Source organism: Aedes albopictus, chromosome 3 (genome assembly GCF_035046485.1).
Source record: "Aedes albopictus strain Foshan chromosome 3, AalbF5, whole genome shotgun sequence".
Classification (NCBI taxonomy): Eukaryota; Metazoa; Arthropoda; class Insecta; order Diptera; family Culicidae; genus Aedes; species Aedes albopictus.
The window spans coordinates 218912979-218933347 of NC_085138.1; the positions used below are offsets into that span (position 1 = coordinate 218912979).

At 39.8% G+C, this 20369-nt stretch overlaps 1 protein-coding gene across 4 annotated transcripts in view; it reads left to right on the forward strand.

Moving 5' to 3' along the window:
• The window catches only part of LOC109411988 (mucin-5AC), a 135080-nt gene that overhangs the window by 95517 nt on the left and 19194 nt on the right, over positions 1-20369 (forward strand). The gene's annotated exons all lie outside the window — the stretch shown is intronic.

Below are 20369 nucleotides of genomic sequence, written 5' to 3' on the forward strand. Positions count from 1 at the left end.
CAGTTTCTATTGAAGAAATGCAGTCTCACACACTGTTAGTATCCAGTCCCACTTTCCATTATTAGTTATACAGCTACTCAAAAAAGCGGTTTTCAGTCTAAGACAACAAGTAAATTAAGAACGCCTCGAAGGGTGCCAAAAACATGCCCATTGGAGCCAAATACAACGGTACCATGCTGTATTCAGTGATTTTATCCATTTTGAAGAAATTTACTGGAATATGGAGTGTCTGTAAGGTGGAGATTAGAATAACGCAATATGCTATTCAGCATCCAAACACGACTGCAAGGGGCTGGGGTAGTAACAGTCTGTGGGGATGATTTTTTTTTAAAGATATCGATCCCCTGATATCATCTGGGGGTATGCTGAATGCCAAACAATATATCAAAACTATATCTGTTGTCTAGGATAAACACTTTGTTGAGAACTTTATTTATAATGATGATAACTGGTATTTTCATGAAGAGAATGCTTCATATCACAAGGTGAAATATCAATTGATTGGTTTCAAAGCTATGGCATTTCTGTCCTAGCTTGATCGTCAACTAGCCTAGACAACAATCGTATTGAGAACACTTGAAGTATATTGATCAGCAGTTGTAAAACTATCAAACTAAAAATCGCCAGGTATTCGTTGTATCTTTCATGAATATTTGTTCAAAATTCACCAAACGCCAATGGCATAAACTTATGATCCCGATTCCAAACCGTGCTAAAAGAATATTCAAGGCTCGTGAAAGTATTATAACCTCGATGATAAAAAGTTTCTGAGATAGGACATCATACCTTCTTTAGTAGGTCAACATAGTGCCTATAATTTTGGCCAGACAGTTTTTGACCAATTTCAAGATTTTAATTAGTTTTTCTATGTTGATAATCGTTTGGAGTAAAAAACGTTGTATTGTTAATATGTAGTCAATAGACAATAATACTAAAATAATTGCATTTGAATAAAGCTATCTCAAAGGGAGATTTATCAACCTAAACATAGTATCATGAGCATTGCCTATAATTTTGGCCAGTACTGTATGCTGTAAGCGCATTACTTCAGATTACCTTATACCACAATCATGATGAAAAATTTATCCCGAAAATGTGGCGCGCTTCATTTGAAGTTTGATAGTTTTATCTCTTTTCTTCTGAACTGGTTAGAACGCATCCATGATTTTCATCTGGTTAACATGCCTTTTCATGTGAACTAATATGGCCATCAATCTGGGATGTCCACAATGATTCGTTTACACAAAGTCCAGACATTATCTAGAAAGCATTTGCTTAACAGCAAACTTGTTCAAAATTCCTTAGGTATCGAGGGTGCATTTGACAACGTGCATGTTGATTTTAACGTTTAGGCCGAGAGAAAGATAAAGTTGTTAAAATTGCACCCGACTAGGGTGGCGCTTTGAATAGGATCGTTTGTGTTCAAAACATCGTCCGTGGTACCGTCAAGGCGCCATTCACCGTGGGGGCTCCATTCACCGTGTGCCTTCGAATATTTTTTCATTATTTCCGTACAATACAATGTTGTATTGGTGAAATTGAAGGGAAATTGTCATATCATTCAATCATAATATGGAAATAATGAAAAAATACTCGAAGGCACACGGTGAATGGAGCCCCCACGGTGAATGGCGCCTTGACGGTACTCATGGTTCTAAACTTTCTCATTTTTACACCACAAGCTCACATGCTCAATGGTAGTCGCGAACTATCAACTCGTATGAACAATCGCGAAAAACGTTAATTGGTATAGGGTACTGGCTCCCTTATTAAGCATGTGGCTCCCATTTTCATCCTACGAAAAACAAACGATTGAAGCGTAGTTTGTTCTGTTTCTTATTTTTGTATTTTTTGTTAGGAGTGAGCACGCATGAAAACAAAAAGAACGGAGTTAATCGGTGCCGTAATCGCTAGTTTTCGAATAGGATGAATATGGGAGCGTGAGATTACTGATGGAACACATGCCCTAAAAGGAAAACTTTTGTGAAAAATTAAGTGAACTGATATCGACAATAGTTTAGTTTGGCAACTTTTTGTGTTTAGTTCATGTTCCGGTATAATTTCTTCACCGAGAAAATTCAATTTTACCACAAAGAAAAAAAAAGAACCATTTGTTGTATTTTTATCTTAAAATGTTGATTTTATCGATTTATTCCTCTTATTCTGTGGCTTGGATGATGGATAAAGTACCGGCAAGCGATATGCAATCGTAGATTCGAATCCCACCAAAAACAAATGTTATTTTTCATCAATTTTAAAAGACACGGACAACGTCTTCAGTTTTCGGCTGTACAGACTGTTTTAAACTTAACATTAGACAACGGACAACGGAGCATGCACCAGTAGAAACGGGGAAGAAACTATTCTCACGAAAAGTTTCAACGCCCGGAGCGGGAATCGAACCCTCACCCCAAAGCATGGTGCGATTATAAGCTTGGTAACCCTAACCGCACGGCTACGAGGCTGCACAATTACACAAGTTTACAAAATAAAACGAAAGTCGTGAACTTCTGTCAACGACCAAAATTTTTGAAGCACAATTTAGTGCTGATTTCGAAACCGACCTTCAAAAAATTTTAAGTAGAACAGTTTTTGAGTTTTAGTTCAATATCGAGTTTTATAACTTTTCAAAATATGTAATTTACTAAAAAGCAAATAACTTGCGTTTTGTTCAACCAATTTCAAATCTTTTTTTACCAATTGAATGCTTAATACAATACCATTCGATCATCTGAATACAGGTTTTGCGCCAGATTGATGAAATTCAAGATATTGGCAAGCTTTAGGGACGATCTTCTTAAATTTTAGCCAAATTCCCAAAATTTTTTGAAGAAATGTATTTTTTTCAATAAGAAAAAAACAACCTAAAAATTCTTTCTCGACGTTTAGTTGAAATATCATATGTAGGAGAATTACAGTAAAAATTTCAGCTCAATCGTAGCATTGATTACGGAGAATGAGATGTTTGAAGTGAGCGACTTTGCTTAAAAATAGAACAAAAATCGATTTCAAATCATCAACCTTGTATGGAAAGTCGAAAAAATTTCCGCTCTACTGTAATTTTTTTCTTTCGCGTTTTCGAACTCAGGGCATGATTCTACACCAAAAATGATCATCAGCTTACCGAGTTCAAAAATGCTGTAAACTAGTGTTATTATTATCATATTTTGCTCAAATGAAGAATAATAATAATAAATTGAAAAGATTTAAATAACTTAAAATGAAGAACAATAAACATGTTAACAAGTCCATGGATTGTCGTATTGTCCAATGATCACCACTATTTATATTAACGAAAGTCCTTTAGGTAGACGTTAGGTACACTGCGTGCACGCTTGTAAATCAAAGGGGTACCGCTGTTCGATCACTTTTGCACATTTTGAACGCCTTGTCACTGACAAGTTGTCAGACCTGTAAATGAAAACACACTGAACTTTGCATACGTTAAGATGAGCATATACAGGGTGTTAGGTTCCTGAGTGCAAACTTTTTAAATGGTGATAGAGGACCATAAATGGTGAAAAAAATGTTCTAAGCATATGGTCAAATCTCAACCGTTACGTAGTTATTGAACTTCCCATGTTTTTGACTCTTATTACCGTAACTGGCAATAACTTGAAAATGGTTAAACTTATCGAAGTTTTTGACCCTTATTCGAAAGATTATTGAATTTTCTATCAAATGGCATCTTTGAATCGATTGGTTTAGTTAAACAACTAAGTCTGGAGCTCGATTTGAATAGGTCGTATGTGCTTTCGTCGATATAAAATTCGATCAGTTTATTTTAGTCATTGTAGCAATATAGCAGATATTTTGCAAACTTTTAATGATGGAACAGAAAGCCTGTTTTGTAAGGATTTTGATTTATGTATAAACTTTGCTCAATTTCAACGGTTTTCGCTATAATAACCGAATCCAACTGATCGAATTTTTAATCGACAAAATCACATACGACCTATTCAAATCGAGCTCCAGAAGTTTTCTACACGGTCAGAAAATTCACTCATTTTCGAGCTAAAGTGGGGCAACTCAAAATTGAGTAAATTTTTTTTCCAGCGATAGCGCTGGCCCATGTGCAAAAATCTCATCAGTTTAAGCCGTATAATATTCTTGATGATGCGAAGAATATTATACGGCTTAAACCAGTTGGATTTTTGCACTTGGGCCAGCGCTATCGCTGGAAATACAATTTACTCATTTTTTGAGCTGTTCCAGTTTAGCTCAATTTTGTGTGAATCTTACTCATTTTAGAGTAACATTTTCTTAGCGTGTAGAGCAAAATAGCTAAAAATAGTGTATTTTTCATTGATTTTTGTCAATTATCTTTGAAACATGCGTAATAAATAAAATTTTTACTTACGCAAAGTTGTGGCTCCTGTTACACTCTACAATTCGTTCTTTGGCATCAAACTTCTAGCTCTTATCGTTTTCTTGCAATTTTGATTAAAATGTACGGCACAATGTGCAAAAAAGTGCTTTCCATGACTGCTTTTATGAACTGAAATGCGATGTTAAAATCGAAATTGTATCAAAATGATAAGAGATAGAATTTTGATGTCAAAGAACGAATTGTAGATTGAAACATGGGCCACAACTTTGCCTAAGAAAGAATTTTAAATTATTACGCATTTTTCAAAGATAATTGACAAAAATAAATTAAAACACACTACTTTTGAGCTATTTGCTTTAGAAAACTTAGTTATTTAACTAAACCAATCGATTCAAACATGCCATTGAGCATGAGCATGAGCATAGATGACCGCACAATTCGTAGTTGCTACTCCGTGATTGACCAGAGCAATCGAAATTGCACAAGGAACCAATGAATAGGGCTTGGGACTAGCTTCTTATTCTCAATGTACACAGGTCGAGAGCTCTCAACTTTAATAAGGTCAATAACGGCACCGGCCACGTCCTTACGGTCATCGAGGATGGAAGGGAATGTTAGTAAGACAAACGTTGTTATAAAGACCGCGAATCGCTGCATCCCCACGTTTGTCTCAGGAAGGATTTTTTTGTTAGTAGGGTAAGCTCCATTGTCAGTCCGGGAGTCACCTATGGTTGGTGATATGATTTGACAATGGATCAATATACACAAACCGCCGTTAACAACCGACCACTTTTCGACGCAAGAACTAGCCAAAAAGAAAATTCTATCGCGCGTCTCCATTCCACTAGGGAGCAGAAACCTTTAGTCTATTCCACACAGAAATACACTGAACGCGACTCACTTGTCGGCGCCCGGATTTTTTCTCGACCGGCGAACCCGAAGTAACATTTTTCACTCTTTTGTGTAAATGCAAAAAATGAAAGAAAATATTTATTATCAACTAAAAGTGTATTGGAAACTAGCGCCGAAGGGAAGCGAAAAATTCGTAACCGACTCGAACCACGGCGCGCGCACACTCGTCCCGTCGTCGGAGCCCCGCAGAGGGAAGAGGAAAGAAAAAATCGCAAAAATCTAGCAAAGCGAGCGCGCGAAACTTTGCTGCTGCCGAACTACCGCACACTACTGACTGCTTGGCGTCCCGTCGTCGGAGCCCCGCAGAGGGAAGAGGAAAAAAAAAATCGCAAAAATCTAGCAAAGCGAGCGCGCGAAACTTTGCTGCTGCCGAACTACCGCACACTACTGACTGCTTGGCGTCCCGTCGTCGGAGCCCCGCAGAGGGAAGAGGAAAAAAATCGCAAAAATCTAGCAAGGCGAGCGCGCGAAACTTTGCTGCTGCCGAACTACCGCACACTACTGACTGCTTGGCGTCCCGTCGTCGGAGCCCCGCAGAGGGAAGAGGAAAGAAAAAATCGCAAAAATCTAGCAAGGCGAGCGCGCGAAACTTTGCTGCTGCCGAACTACCGCACACTACTGACTGCTTGGCGTCCCGTCGTCGGAGCCCCGCAGAGGGAAGAGGAAAAAAAATCGCAAAAATCTAGCAAAGCGAGCGCGCGAAACTTTGCTGCTGCCGAACTACCGCACACTACTGACTGCTTGGCGTCCCGTCGTCGGAGCCCCGCAGAGGGAAGAGGAAAAAAAATCGCAAAAATCTAGCAAAGCGAGCGCGCGAAACTTTGCTGCTGCCGAACTACCGCACACTACTGACTGCTTGGCGTCCCGTCGTCGGAGCCCCGCAGAGGGAAGAGGAAAGAAAAAATCTCAAAAATCTAGCAAAGCGAGCGCGCGAAACTTTGCTGCTGCCGAACTACCGCACACTACTGACCGATTCAAACATGCCATTCGATAGAAAATTCAATAATCTTTCGAATAAGGGTAAAAAAACTTCGATAAGTTTAACCATTTTCATGTTATAGCCAGTTAAGGCAATAAGAGTCAAAAACATGGGAAGTTCAATAACTACGTAAAGGTTGAGATTTGACCATATGCATAGAACAATTTTTTCTCCATTTATGGTCCTCTAACACCCTTTAAAAAGTTTGCACTCAGGAACCTAACACCCTGTATGTATGTAGTTCCGTGTCAAAATTTGAGCTCAGTATATCGAAACAAACCATAGTTACAGCATCTCAAACTTGGCCATTTTGTATGAAAATCGGCGTTTTTCCTATCAATCATGCACCTCAGTGTACCTACACCATAGAGATGGTCGGGTTTCAGATTTTACAGACCCGAACCCGACCCGTACCCGAAACATTTTCAATATCAAAACCCGGACCCGACCCGAACCCGAGAATTTTTTGCTCTCTCAAACCCGGACCCGACCCGAACCCGAAAAATTTTCGTCGATCAAACCCGAACCCGACCCGAACCCGAGAAAATATTTGTCAATAAACCCGACCAAAACCCGAGCCAAAAAATAATTGTTAAATGTATCGAATATGACAAATAAAGCATTTTTCTAAATACTGATTTTTTTTACACCGGTACCAAACCCGACTTGAACCCGACGTTTTTCAAACCCGACCCGACCCGTACCCGAAATTTTTGAAAATGTTTAAACCCGGACCCGACCTGAACCCGAGTTTTTTATTAATTTTCAAGCCCGAACCCGACCCGTACCCGTCGGGTTCGGGTTCGGGTCGGGTTTCGGGTTTGAAAACCCGAAACCCGACCATCTCTAACACCAGTAGGACCAAATTAGTCCTGGGGCGGACCTGGTGGGATGGTTAAAACACAGACAATATTCTTAGTTAACCTTCCAGGACGCGCGCCATCAAGCAACCGAAACTGCACCGCGCTCGCGCTGTACACGACGAGCGAGGTGTTTTGGTAGTGTTTTACTTTTTACAACAGCGCGCGTCCTGAAGGGTTAATAACTGTGGAAGTGCTCATATGATGCGAGATGAAAACCATGCTCTTGCTCACTAAACCCTTAATTAAATTCACACGTGATGCTCATCGTTCGAGATTCGATTAAACCGTAGTAGCATGCATGGCTTATACAGAAAACCTGTTTATCCTTTCAACCCTCCAGACCCAGACAGACGGCAGCGGTTATCCGTTCTTTCATGGAGGCGCACATGATGACACATAGGGGAAGTAGGAGTGAAGTAACTTTGTGTACACATATTATTGCACTCGACTTCTTTCATTATGAAAAACTATACGAGAAATTATAAATAAGAAAAGCGGTGCCAATTAAATACACATCAAAATAGAAAAAAAAAGTTGGAGAAATATTATAACATTATAATATACAAGTGCTTGCATCTCCCCACTAAAAACTCCCTAAACAATCGTAAAGATTCAGAGGATTACCCGAGGTCAAAGACTGTAGAACTAACGTTTGTGTCACTTCCACGACGATGCTCGATGTCGTAACTGTCATATTCAAAGCTAGGTGTTCCAAAGTTTAGAATGCCTAGGTAATTCCAAACCCTATTCATTGATTTTGCTTCCCTTTGTAATTTCGTATTAACAATCACGAATTGTACGGTCCCATACTTAAAAAGTATACCTAAAAATCACATTGATGCTAAACCTTGATCAAGAAGGTTTTTAGATTAATTACTCGTTTATTACTCTCAATCAACTAAAGAACAATGGGACAGAATGTGAACTGTCGTTAAAAAAAAACAAAAAAATCTTCCGAAGTATCACCTAACTGTAGGTGCATCCATTTAACTCCCATGTTCTCCTAAAGCGACACGATCGAAAAGGAAATGCCATCCAATTGTGGTCCGGTTTGCCCAGTCAGTCGGCACGCAACCTTGATTGCGATCCAGTTTTTGAACTGCTTCCAAAGGTTAAGGTGACGGCTTTTAATAACATCACCTGGAGGGGCTGCAGTGCAGCAACGGTACCGCGTTATCCTTGCGCTGTGTGCTGTAATAACTAGCATTGAGTCCAATGTGGTAGCGCTTCCCGGATTGCTTTTTTTGCGGGACCTGTTTCTTGTTTTCGTTCTGTTTTGTTTTTTTTTTTCGGTTGGAAAGAATGTTGACATTTCTGGATTCACCCATTCTCATACTTAGTGGCCTTCAAGGAAGGGGTTTTAAGCTGCTTGCTGCCCGTGATCTAGATTCATAAAATTCATCATTCCATTGATAGCACAAAACGAGATAATTGATTGAAATTTGGATTATTTGTTGTTCATTTATACAGAGTGGGATACATAATCAAGCTTCATTTGGCATGCCTCATTGGCTGACTGTGCCTGTTAAACCCTTCTGAATTAAAGTTATAGGGTTTGTGTTCCATCAGTAATCTCACGCTCCCAATTTCATCCTATTCGAAAACAAGCGATTACGGCACCAAATGATTCCGTTCTTTTTGTTTTCATGCGTGCTCACTTCTAACAAAAAATACAAAAATAAGAAACAAAACAAACAGTGCTTCATTCCTTTGTTTTTCGTAGGATGAAAATGGGAGCCACATGCTTAATAAGGGAACCAATACCCTATTTCAAGTTCCACTTGTTTGCTGTTTCGCGCTAAAAGCCGTTGCCGATTAATCAGCACGTAATCTTACATTTCTGTTTTCTGTAACTTTTTTTTTGGACTTCAGAAACAATGGGTTATTGACCTAAGGGCTGCTAGCACTCTACTTGAAAAGCATTTTATAATTAGCCGCACTGGATTCCAGAAGAGATGCTTTAAGAGCCGCGCCTCCTCAGTGAACAGACGCTCAGGTCGTAACAAACTGAATTTGGCAAACTAGCTGAATTCTAAAAGATAACGATCAGTTATGCCCACACTTTGCGCATCGTGATTGATGTTTGCATGGGATTTTATATGGGAAATTCTTCTTTTATTGCATTTTAATAACAGGGGATTAACATTGTTCTGAAAGTATGTAACCGAAGATGTAAGAGTCTAGCCTTAGATATCCTGAAAAATTAAAATTCCACACACATTTTATTCCCGATACGCACAGTTTTTGGGACACCAAATAACACCTGAGAAACTTTGATCTGATTGAATGTGATCAAATTTGGGTAATTCTCGCTGAGACCGGCCCACTATTTACACCTTGTCTTCAAAAATGTTTAAGGTGCCGATTGTCTGAAAGCCCTCGCCTAAAAAGTAAGAAAAATGCATTTGGTTACTCAAATTGATGGACCCCCCGTTAGTTAGAGCCACAACAATTTTTGCAGACCCCTCGATTTTGGTCAAATGGTGGCTCACTTAAACCGTTATAACTCGAAAGTTTCTCCAACAACCACCTCAAAACGAATTGTTGTTGAAAAGAGGAAAGATAGAGCTACTATTTACAATAATAAAAAGTTGGGTCGGCCATATTGATTTTGGCCGCCATCTTGGATTTTTATACCAAAACATTTTTTTCACCTTGAGGGCAACCACCGATTTTCAAAATTTTTGCATCAATCGAAAGCTGACCCATTTATACATAACATATCAAAAAAATAGAGATGTCTTTTTCTTCTTTTAAAAGTTATCTGTCGTTTTGTAAATTATGCCACTTTTTGCGCACTGGGCCCGATGCTGGCCGTTTACATAAATGCAGAGTTATTTCGCAGTGTTAACGAACACGAATTCAAATTCTGAACCCACTAATGGAAAGCTGAAGGTTTGAGCTTCACAAAACACTAAAAAAGTTATAAAAACAATGCCCGCATCATTGAGAAACAGTCAAAAACGGAAACGAACCTCCGATTTGGCCAAATTTTTCGTAACGCGGCTTTGTGTATACATGCAGGCGTAAACTCGGATGCTGTTGCATGTCGTTGCCGGTGCGCATGGAAATGTATGGAGAAAACGTGGCTTAATTTACAAAACTGCAAAACTGAAAGAAGAAAAATACATCTCTAATTTTTTGATATGTTATGTATAAATGTCCCAGCTTTCAATTGATGCAAAAAATTTTGAAATCGGTGGTTGCCCTCATGATGAAATCATTGTTTTGGTATAAAAATCCAAGATGGCGGCCAAAATCAATATGGCCGACCCAATTTTTTATTATTGTAAATAGTAGCTCTATCTTTCCTCTTTTCAACAACAATTCGTTTTGAGGTGGTTGTTGGAGAAACTTTCGAGTTATAACGGTTTAAGTGAGCCACCATTTGACCAAAATCGAGGGGTCTGCAAAAATTGTTGTGGCTCTAACTAACGGGGGGTCCATCAATTTGAGTAACCAAATGCATTTTTCTTACTTTTTAGGCGAGGGCTTTCAGAAAATCGGCACCTTAAACATTTTTGAAGACAAGATGTAAATAGTGAGCCGGTCTCAGCGAGAATTGGGTTCTTTAGGGGTATCCAGATTATTGCATAATCGGAATCTCCGTCCAAAAATTAGTCGAAATCCAAAATTTCATCATTTTAGGTGCCCGGGAACTATTTTTAAAATGCATTTAACGTTTGTATGGGGATTTTTTTTTGTTCGGGGCGAACTGCCACTTTATCGATTGAACTGTCATTCTATCCACGGAAATTAAAACTGTTTTGTTTATTTAACCATCAAAACAAAGGAATCGGAACGCAATAAAATCACGTTATACTCAGAAAAATGAGCTCTTTCGATTAGGCTAAAGAAAAAGGCAATATTTAATTCACTAAACAACCCAATTACCCATTTATAACATTGATCCACGCTAATGCTCAAGTATTAGAGGACTAGTTCCAGAGGCATGTTATCCTCCATTTGGGACATTTGTGCCAACGGGATGGGATGAAAATTAGAAAAGGGAAAAGTGGTCAAAAAGGAAGGGGTGCCATAGAAGAAGGAATAAATCAGTGCTCTGAAAAGGGCACTGTAAAACGCATAAGCGTAACGAGAGCCTATAGCTCATTGGAGGCAACTTATACAGCCATGCGACTTTCAATACGACTTTGAAAGGCAAGTTCACAAAAGCATCCTCAAAATTCAAGAAACCAACCAAGCAAGAACCACGTTTGAGCGAGTATTTTTTTTTAACGTATACAACTTTGTGTAATACTGTGGATATTTCAAATTGGGAGGCATGTGAGTTCACATGAATAGGCATGTTAGCCAGACGAACATCATAGATGCGGACGATGCGACAATGCGTTGGAAGTATTTTGGATGTAATGAGGTGTCATGAAAATATCTACTAACTACGCTAAAAAACTACAAAAGATTAAATATAAAAACATGTTTGATATTCTCAAATCTCTCTTGAGAAAAATAGGAGGCATCCAATTTGGTCCTGGAAATTAAAAAAAAGCAGAGCTAAATCGGTTCTGCAGCTATCATACTCGGAGCGGAAGCTACTCGTAACAATACCACAAGACCGGATTATTTGAAGATTGGTTGATTAGCTTTGCTCAATCTAGAATCATATGTATAACGCATGGTTGAATTTCAAAATAAGAATTTGTTTATTCCAGTTAATCCAGTTAACTATTGTTGTTCTTGTTGGAGAAAATGCAACGGTCGTCCGGTATTCGACCTGATTGCCAAACCCCCTAGTGTCGACCTAATTGCCGACACCCCTGTTGTGCATGTTTTTGACAGTCCGTTTTGTGCATGTTACCAAGACAATGACAGTGAATCAACAATGTACACACTAACTTTTTTCTGCTGAACTCAGCAATATTTTTGACGAGATTATAACAGCTGAGCGCTCGGCGATCATTTCGGTAATTGAAACAATTACTGAGCGCTCAGTAGTCGCGGCGCTCCAACGAACTGTCAAAAATAACTGAAGCGATTGTTGTAGTTTGAGGACAGCTCAGCTATTTTTTGAAAACCGTTCGGTTAAACCATATGCATTTGTCAGGTAGATAGCTGACCAGCCCAGTACTTTTTTCTGACGAAATTCGGTTACAATGGGATTGTTTTTATTCTACATATAACTGAGAAGCTCAGTATTTTTCTACGAGTTGCAAGCAATCAGAGCATGTTTTAGATAATTATTATGCTGAAACCAGCCCTTTATTAAAATACAATAAAATTACACTGCTTGTTTATAAAAACTCTTTCTTGGTGGTGCATTTGAGTCCGAATGGTGACGTCGCCAGAAGAAAAAGTACACGATATTTTCGTTTACCGATGCGCATTTCTATAAGGAAAAAGAAACATGAAAATCAAAGTACTTACACTGATATTCTTTGTGCTTACATCACACTGTTATATGCACTCGATAATTCCTTCCAATTTTGTTTTTCACAGCCGTAAAATTATACTTTATCTGCTTAAAACTTCGAAATTTTACTCTCACTGCACACAGAATAGAATAAGATGGCGTGCTTTGTAACAGTTTGACAGCTCTGCCATGATTAACAATCGTACGGTAATAAAATGACGACCTTTCAGTGAAAAGTTCAAGATTGCTGACTGATCAGTAACAATGTTTACCGAACTTTTTGACTACAGGGAAGAACTTAGATGTGCTGAACATATCAGCAATTATTTTCACCGTACACAGCATATGATCTTGAAAACTAGCAGTCGCCAGTAGTTTCTGATGCAATGTTCAGTACAGGCTCGAGAAAAGCACCGAGTGTTCAGCAATTTTGTAGTTTTGACGAACTTATCCGCTAAAAAAAGTACCGAACATCGAGTTTGGGATTGAGTGTGTATGTATGTTTCCCTTTTTATGTTGGAATAAATGTTTATCGCTTGACGACGGAACACTTGAGTTTTTCTCCCGCGGTATTTTCCGAGTTTCCCGGTAATGTTTTCGCGTTTCCACGCATTATCCGCTGCGTACCTGTCCGCTTCGTCTAACAGTTCTTACTTGGAGTTTATGAGTATAAGCATGAGAATTGGTGGCCGTACACTTCGTAGCTGCTACTCCGTGATTGACCAGATCTAGCGGAATTTCACAGAGAACCAATAGATGGGGCTTGGGATTGGCGCACCTTTCTCAATGTACACGTTCCGAGAGCTCAAACGTTATTGGGTCAATAACGGCGCCGGCCACGTCCTTACGGTCTACCGGGGAAAGGAAGGAATGTTAGTTTGACAATTGTTGCTACTAGAGGTTGTATGTACATATACTACGAGGAAGGGATAATTACTTTTATTTTGTTTCAGATAGTGCCAGGGCCATAAGGAGGAAATTCCTTTGCCCTATCTCAGGATTCTGCAAGAGAATGTTTAACGGAGTGACATTAACTATCTTAGCAACATCACTCCCAACGTTTCTGCTTCACATAATTATACATAGGGTAGAGGAGGTATTTTGGACGTGGCAGGTATTTTAGCCCACTTAGGAAGTTTTATGATATTTATCATATGATCTCTACTGTTGGGGCGTGTGGTACATTCGGAACTAGAATACCATTTTGAGAGCAACTTCTATTTCAAGCAGCTTCAAAAACTGCAATTTATTAAAAGATAATTAATTTAAAAGTAAATAATTACAATATAAACTTACGTTGTAGTATTAGTTCACGTACAAATCTCCCAACAACAGTGCACAATTCATCGTTGTTCTACCTTTCACGAACTAAAACGCACTGTTCTTTATACGCAAGTTCCAATAGACAACTGCTGTATTGAACATCGCTCTTGCTTCAGGGTTGCCAGTTCCACAAGACCCTAACGTATAGGAACTATTCGCAACATTCCCCCCCTGGAACTGGTGACAAACTGAAACCCATCTGCTGCACAATTTTTATCCGAAACTTCGAAATAAATTTGGAAACGTTGCGCGCAAGCAATGATTCATCTGGAGATGGCAGCACCATACCATCGTGGATGTGAATTGTGGAACGTACGCGCAAGTCGAGTTGACTCGTTCCACTGCTAGCTACAGTACAATACCCACCGGGATCGAACAGCAACGTTTTAGACAATAGAGGTAATAAACTATAGAGGAAGAATGTCGCTGGCGTCGCTGCCGAAACATCTCTTGCTGGCGGAGATAGGCCGGGCTATAAGTGTCAAAGCGAAAAAGTATGCAGTTTGACAGATAGATACCCGACATGTTTGCGAGCGAGAACAAAGGGAACAGCAGCGACATTCATCCTCTATAGTTTTTTAACTCTATTTTTTAGACTGATGACGATTGCCTTGCTTCCAGCGGCAGTGGCGGCGAAGACGGCGGCGGCGGTAGCGGTGTTGCTCTTTCATCGTTGGATGTGGCTTTCGACAGGCTACCCGTACACAGTAAAACCGCTCAGCACTAAAATGTGTAAGCCCTACTCATAAGTGCATAATTTCCAGACCACACAAAAATGTGTTACAGTTACACATTCTCAAAAAACAGCTCGTACACTCGTCTAGATGCGAAATGTCGATTTTTTTTTGTTTTCCAAGGTCACTAGTAAACCTAGCTAGATTGCTGTACAAAAAAATTTGCGAATTTAACGATTTTGCGGACACAGGAGCTGATTTTGTGAATGTGCAAGGGTTACACATTTTTGGTGTAGTCTGGAAATTATGCACTTCTGTGCTGAGCGGCGTTAGCGTGTATCACTCTAGTTGCAATGGGCATTGTGTTTTGTTCCTGCTTGTACGCTGATGACGAATCAGCTGGTGTTGTTTTGATGATTTCTCCTTTCTTTTGGAGAGACCGATCACCGATGACGATGTTTTGTGAAACAGCTGATTTGAGCAAGAACATTGTTTGCGAGGTTTGTTCGGAAGAGCCTACTGGAATCGATACACTAGTGCAGTCTTTTTGCGGCTGGGTGTCGTCACTTTGTGGAATCGGTTTTATTACCTTTCCTTTGCTGACCGTATTCCCACTAAAGACCGGTCCAGAAAGTATGGACGCAGTAAGAAAATATGGGCATTTCAAAACTATTGATGACTAGTTCTTTTTGAAAGCTACATCCTGTTGGTCAACCTATTTTCTCAACATTTGTACAGCGGTTTTTGGGATTCCTACAGTTTGTTTCAAAATACATGAACTTTCAGCGGAACATCATCGAAAAAATGTGCACAAACGATGTACAGAGTTTGAAAGGTCACTTAGGAAATAAACAAAATATGGTGGAAGTAAGTGAGAAAATATTGCAAACAGTAATCAGTAACCACGGTGGGGATAACACGTTTAAGCATAGGCAGAAATTGGGTAAAAAATAAAGATCCTGCTAACCCTCGTTTGGATAAACAAATAATGAAGATGTTTGAGCACATCAAAAAACCTCCTAACATACACAAAGCGGGTCATGACCAAAAAAGTTACCATTTCGAATTCCAATGTTCATCGTGGTAAAGAACGTTTGAATTGTCGATCCTATAGTAAGCAGAAATAGGCAAAACGAAGCCCGAAACAAGAACCATTAATTAGGCCCAGACAACTGAAGACTAGGTGCGTCCATACTTTCTGGGGCAGTCTTTATATTGCCGTATCACTGCTTCTTTCCTAGCGCTGAATTCCAATTCCATTTTGCGTACAGCTTTTCTGAATTCCTCGTCGATTTTGGCCATGTCTTGCTCGTAGTGAAGCTCCATACGTTTCACTCGTTCGTCATAGTCCTTCCGCCACAACTCATTCTTCTTCTCTAGAAGGGAAAGTTCGTCTTCTACACTTTCCATGGCGGAATGCTTCTGGTGGAGTACAACTTTTTGAAGTTTGTTGGGGCGTGTGGTACATTCGGAACTAGAATACCATTTTGAGAGCAACTTCTATTTCAAGCAGCTTCAAAAACTACAATTTATTAAAAGATAATTAATTTAACAGTAAATAATTACAATATAAACTTACGTTGTAGTATTAGTTCACGTACAAATCTCCCAACAACAGTGCACAATTCATCGTTGTTCTACCTTTCACGAACTAAAACGCACTGTTCTTTATACGCAAATTACAATAGACAACTGCTGTATTGAACATCGCTCTTGCTTCAGGGTTGCCAGCTCCACAAGACCCTAACGTATAGGAACTATTCGCAACACTTGGTAAATTTTGATTGTAACACGGAAAGTATTCAACTATGTGATGTGAGTTTCATTCTGGATGTCAGTTAAATATGCTGTTCAGAATCAAAAATAGAGAAAATGTTTTCACTTCCAATAAAATGCACGAACCCTTGGACCACTTCTTGTATAGCGTCTGAACTAGTCATTCTCCGAGTCCACGCGCCACCCCATCTGTAGCTCCAAGACGATGTGGGTGACAATGGACTACCCGCTTTGCGCGCAGCCACAGTTGATCAGCAGGAGTAAATCAATTTAATTTTGTATGGCGAAATGCATCTAAACTTGAATTACTTGAAATACAAAGCTTTTCCCGAAAAAATATTTGGTAGGCTTAATAGTGGTTACCATTGTGCACAACCACTACCAAATATTTTTTCGAATAATGTGTACCACTTTGAAGAATTTGCCTTTAGATGGTATTCGCCATACAATATTTTTGCGATTTACTTTTAGCGATTTTTCGCGCATAGAAGCTAGCGCCACATTGGTCGATGCGGAGAGTAGGAAAACAGCCGATGTAGTTAATTCATTGTTAAAACGGCATTCCAGCCAAGCTCATCCCTACAATCCTCTGGACAAGTTTGCCCGGAGTTGTGTTCTCCCCGCAGTTGACAAGCATGCGGTCACGCATTGTGCGAAAACGCGGGCAAACGAACAAAACGTTTACCGCCGTTTTCTCTAAACCAGAACAATTCGGATATTCTGGAGAAACTGAATGACCGAAACGATGTAGATACTGTCGGAAGCAACCATGGCCTGAAAAGTTATGAGTTAGATGGAATGATACTTCCCCATGGCGCCTGTTAACCAAACTTTCTACCCTTGGAATCAAACTGTGGGCCCACCTACATTGGGTGGAACCTCGGGTGGAACTGTCCCACCCGCGCTACCATATGACCATGGTAGCCAATCTGGTAGTTCTGCGCATGCTTTTTGTGCCGTGCATTTTGAAGCATTCTAAGTCTTTCCTGATAAGGATACCGATATGAATCATACCAGTGATGATGCAGAGTGAATCGTGTGGTACGCGCTCGCAACCCTCAGGCACATTTGCCTATAAGTACTTTCCAGTTTACCACGGTAGCTTTTGGTACACAGCGCTGTGTCCCAAGCTGAGCCACCATACCTTAGTCTGGACGTAGCGATACTAGCCAGATCCTTGCGCTTACTGGCATACACCGCAGAGCTATTGGACATTATCCAGGACAGTTCCACTATAAATAGCTGTCTAGGCTATTTTGCAGGCGTAGCGAGGTAAGCTTACTGTCGATCATCACGCCCAAGTGTTTGACGGAGCGCTTCGAAGTGATAGTGCAACCGCCTAAACTGATCACCGCTGCTCCGACTTTCGGTTGTTCACAACCACCACCTCAGTTTTGTGGGGAGCCAACTCCAGTTTCCTGGATCTGAACCACGCCTCCACAATCTTGATCGAGTGAGCAGAAGTCAACCCATGAGTCAACTCCACTTCTACGATTGACTCACCGTAAACTTCCAGCGTAATGTCGTCAGCGAAGACGACGATCCCCACCACCCACCGGGAACTCTAACCTCAACACCTAGTCGAACATGACATTCCATCACACCGGACACAGGATGGAACATTGCGAGACTCCTGCGGGTACATGAAAGCACTTCCTACCGACCTTTGTGTAGTAAACTAGTACTCGAAAGTAACTTCCGAGAATCTTGTACAGATTCCCGGGTATCCCAAGACGCAGGAGCGTTTCGGCAATAACCGACCACCTGGCGCTATTGAACGCGTTCTTTACATCCACAGTTGCTATCGCACAGTAGCGAATCCCTGTTCCCTTACGCTATATTCCGTGTCCGTTGTATAGTGCATGCCATATTACTTTATTACTATTGAGAAGCTATAAAGTATTCGATTCTGTTACAGTAAGCAGTCATTTTCAACTTGATCGCAAGAAAGGATTCTGAATGATAGGATCCGCTTTTACATACTCTTTTTTCCCTTAGCCCTCTAATGCCCAAATTTTTGATTTTGATCCAAATATTATTTTTTGTCATCTGGAATCCATTCAAACATATTTTGGAAATTGATTCCTTTTAATTTGTACTTTTGTGAATTTGGGGTTTTGATTTTTCTGAATTTAATTCTTGCACATTCCTACGCTTTTAAATATTTCCTGGGGGTTTGGTATTAGAGGGTTAACGAAAAAAATCAAGTAATGATACGGATATGAACCATGCATCAGAACCCTAGTCCTTACTGTCTCAATCCAGTGAACACTGCATTAAATATTAGGCATACTAACCCATTTTACTTTGTTTCAAGATCCATCTCGGCCACACCCAAACCGAGACTTATCACTTTTGACAAGGTATAAAATGTAATATGGTCCAACGTGTTTTTCTATAATTACTAAAATATGTTGTTGTACTGGTTGAAAGTGGTTAGGCTTAGGACCAGGCTATGCTTTGGTCTCGTAACGCAACCCGAAAAGATGATCTATCCACGGTACGGCTTCCGTTGAAGATCGAGCATCTTTTAGACCCCCTGAACCATTCATTCCTCAGCACATGTCGCCTGGCACCTTGGATTGGGGTTACCTGTTTGGTGGACTATTACCCCTGCAACAGGTTGTCCGTAGAGCTATTCTAAGCCGCAGCTTCACTGCAAACCTAAAGCTTGCTTTGGGTGTCTTGAACCAGAAGTCGTGGGACTGTAAAGGCTAAGCTTTGAGGGAGATGTGGAGGTAAAGGCCATAAGGCACAAGGCTGTACAAAGCTTTCCAAGTGCTTGATTTTTTTTTCGAGAAATTTGAGATCGACCGGGCATTGGACCCGTCACCCTCAGCTTAGTCGTGCTTAATACCCGTGGCTTACCACATCGGCTATATGGTCTATATGGGAACACTTCCACCGTTACTAATTGAAAGGAAAACCTCTTTAAAGAAAAACACGTTTTACAAAAATTGTTTTAACTTTGGTAATTAGTACTATTTTTTCATGTTCTCGAGCTGATTTTACACATTGAATATTGTACTATGCATGACGTAAAAAGAGAATTCTTAAAAACAAGTCTACATACTTTTACAAAAAAAATAAAACTTTTCCTTAGTTTCACGCACCTTAACATATATAACATATATATAACATATATAACTTAATGCAAAGAAAGGGTATTTAGTGGAAGTCGATAAACTTACTTGCAAAACCAATATAGCGGTAAATCTACAATATACTATGCCCAGGAAAGTCGAGAAACTTATCCGACTGGATCGGGAATCAAACTAGCCGTCACCGGATTGGCGCTAAAAGCAATCAATATTTTTCTTTTCCAAAAATCGAGCATGTTGACCCAGTTTAGTGTGTGTGAACTTCAAAGTGTTCAAAGTGGGGTATTGATCAGTTTGCAATAATCTGAAGCTAAAGGGTAAAGGTGTGAAATCCTCCTTAAATGTTTTGGTATTTTGTGTGAAGTTGATTTGAAACCAACAAATTTCTGTGCACAGTTTTTCCGCTAATGTCGAAATATTGCGTTTCAGGTCAGCTTGTTAGTGTATATGCAGATTTATATAAATGTAACAAAAAATCTAGTTAATCTTGCTCATGTGTACAGTACACAACACATATTGCCTATTTTTCTTGTTTCTTTTTGAGCCAGCACAATTATATCATTAGTAAATAGTATGTGTTCATTTCCCACGTCCTACCGCCGTCAGCTTGGGTGGTGGTCATGTGAATATTTATTAAATTTAGATCTTTAAAGATTAGTCGAACCCATGTTTGGAATGATGCTGGGCCGTTTTCACTAGAGATGAGCAATGTGCACCACCTCACGCTGCTTCTTTCTTATTAATGCTTCGCAGCTCAACTGCATCTTCATACGATCGTCGACTAGGTACTTGGTATGTTTTGCCTTTCGTCGGCTTTTCGAACACAGTCATAGGCGGCGGCAACAATCAGTTATGAAATCATGCATAAAAACAATGCGAATAATTAATAAACATCGTTTCTGTACAATTTCATTATGTGTCAATTGCGGTATCATGTATGTGGGCGAGTAGATTGACTCACAGAGCCATATCTCCTCCTTCCCTCTTGGTATTGTTTACATGGGTTCTAAATGTAGCCATTCGACATGTAAATTAACTCT